This window comes from Salvelinus namaycush, chromosome 4 (assembly GCF_016432855.1).
Source record: "Salvelinus namaycush isolate Seneca chromosome 4, SaNama_1.0, whole genome shotgun sequence".
Classification (NCBI taxonomy): Eukaryota; Metazoa; Chordata; class Actinopteri; order Salmoniformes; family Salmonidae; genus Salvelinus; species Salvelinus namaycush.
Window position 1 is genome coordinate 26,510,416 of NC_052310.1, and position 3,074 is coordinate 26,513,489.

Sequence of the window (3,074 nt, forward strand, 5' to 3'; positions counted from 1 at the left end):
TAACCCTAGGAATAACCTATTTTAGCCTTAATGTAACGGCGGCCTTCCCTCTCTTCACTAGAAGAGGGGGTGAAACAGGGATCGGACCAACACGCAGCGTAGCCAGTGCTCAACATGTTTAATTAACAAAACTACTGTGAACACTAAACAAATACAAAATAACAAAAGTGGCAAACCGATACAGACCTATCTGGTGCAGAATACAAACACAGAGACAGGAAACAACCACCCACAATCCCCAACACAAAACAAGCCACCTATATATGATTCTCAATCAGGGACAACGATTGACAGCTGTCTCTGATTGAGAACCATATTAGGCTGAACACAGAAACAGATGAACTAGACACACAACATAGAATTCCCACCCAGCTCACGTCCTGACCAACACTAAACAAGCAAAACACATAAGAACTCTGGTCAGGACGTTACACTTAACCCTAACCCTAGGTATAACCTATTTTAGCCTTAACCCTAATTCTTGGGTAGGGTAGCCTAGAACACTTTAAACTATTTTTGTAATAATATTATGTTAGTAAATACCATTATAGTACTAAATAGCATTTTGCTTTTTTTAAATCAAACCCTATGCAAGCATTTAGCAATTTTTAAAAAGTGATTTTATATAATACACTGCTCAAAAAAATAAAGGGAACACTAAAATAACACATCCTAGATCTGAATGAATGAACTATTCTTATTAAATACTTTTTTCTTTACATAGTTGAATGTGCTGACAACAAAATCACACAAAAATTATCAATGGAAATCAAATTTATCAACCCATGGAGGTCTGGATTTGGAGTCACACTCAAAATTAAAGTGGAAAACCACACTACAGGCTGATCCAACTTTGATGTAATGTCCTTAAAACAAGTCAAAATGAGGCTCAGTAGTGTGTGTGGCCTCCACATGCCTGTATGACCTCCCTACAACGCCTGGGTATGCTCCTGATGAGGTGGCAGATGGTCTCCTGAGGGATCTCCTCCCAGACTTGGACTACAGCATCCGCCAACTCCTGGACAGTCTGTGGTGCAACGTGGCGTTGGTGGATGGAGCGAGACATGATGTCCCAGATGTGCTCAATTGGATTCAGGTCTGGGGAACGGGCGGGCCAGTCCATAGCATCAATGCCTTCCTCTTGCAGGAACTGCTGACACACTCCAGCCACATGAGGTCTAGCATTGTCTTGCATTAGGAGGAACCCAGGGCCAACCGCACCAGCATATGGTCTCACAAGGGGTCTGAGGATCTCATCTCGGTACCTAATGGCAGTCAGGCTACCTCTGGCGAGCCCATGGAGGGCTGTGCGGCCCCCCAAAGAAATGCCACCCCACACCATGACTGACCCACCGCCAAACCGGTCATGCTGGAGGATGTTGCAGGCAGCAGAACGTTCTCCACGGCGTCTCCAGACTGTCACGTCTGTCACATGTGCTCAGTGTGAACCTGCTTTCACCTGTGAAGAGCACAGGGCGCTAGTGGCGAATTTGCCAATCTTGGTGTTCTCTGGCAAATGCCAAACGTCCTGCACGGTGTTGGGCTGTAAGCACAACCCCCACCTGTGGACGTCGGGCCCTCATACCACCCTCATGGAGTCTGTTTCTGACCGTTTGAGCAGACACATGCACATTTGTGGCCTGCTGGAGGTCATTTTGCAGGGCTCTGGCAGTGCTCCTCCTGCTCAAAGGCGGAGGTAGCGGTCCTGCTGCTGGGTTGTTGCCCTCCTACGGCCTCCTCCACGTCTCCTGATGTACTGGCCTGTCTCCTGGTAGCGCCTCCATGCTCTGGACACTACGCTGACAGACACAGCAAACCTTCTTGCCACAGCTTGCATTGATGTGCCATCCTGGATGAGCTGCACTACCTGAGCCACTTGTGTGGGTTGTAGACTCCGTCTCATGCTACCACTAGAGTGAAAGCACCGCCAGCATTCAAAAGTGACCAAAACATCAGCCAGGAAGCATAGGAACTGAGAAGTGGTCTGTGGTCACCACCTGCAGAACCACTCCTTTATTGGGGGTGTCTTGCTAATTGCCTATAATTTCCACCTGTTGTCTATTCCATTTGCACAACAGCATGTGAAATTTATTGTCAATCAGTGTTGCTTCCTAAGTGGACAGTTTGATTTCACAGAAGTGTGATTGACTTGGAGTTACATTGTGTTGTTTAAGTGTTCCCTTTATTTTTTTGAGCAGTGTATATTATTGCAAGGCAGAACACTTGATAAACAAGCCACATTTTATTTTTCAAATGTGGTTTGAACTGGATGTGACCTAATAACCTATATGTGAAAGTCCAGCAATTGGCTGGGATAGGTGGGGCAGGTTTGAGACTGATCTCAGGAATTAATAAGAAAAATAAACTTTCTCAGCTGCTTCACCAATGTCTATGTGAATTAATAACTTAAATGCTAAATATTTCCAATAGATGGCAGCATAAGACCACGAAGCATCCGTTATAGGCTATAGCAGCAATATGATTGACGTAAAATAGCATGCAACCAAAGACTATGTCCCATGATTTTCTAAAATGGTCACTCATTACTTTACAGGTAGCTATTTGTCTCGTATTAGGCCTGTGTTGCTTTTGGGAGAGCAAAAAAATAGTGACTATAGCAGGTATTGAAACCCGGCCAAATAATCACTAGACAGGTGTGCTAACCTCAACCCTACTAGACATACATATAATTTTAAAAAACGGCCTCGAATAGAAAAGAGTGCTCCTCCGTGTGGCCGCCTCTCTGAATACAATGTGTGACCAGAAGGAAATTGGCAGACCTGCAACCCTTGGACTGTGTGTAGGTTTTGTCATCTGGAGCTGAAAAATGGAGAGCTGGGGAGGGAGGGGCGGAAGAGTGCAGTTTAAAGGTTTATCATTAATAACTGACACAATTCTGTAATGAATACTTATTAGAATAATAATACATAAGAGTGACCAATAGTTACTGTATTGTCTAGTGTTTTATTTACTCAAGTAGTGCCCCATGGAGGGATCGAACCATGTCTCAAAAGCAGCAGAAAAGGTCAAATAAGGTCACCAAAATGTCCGTTACAGCTTTACACGACTGGCCG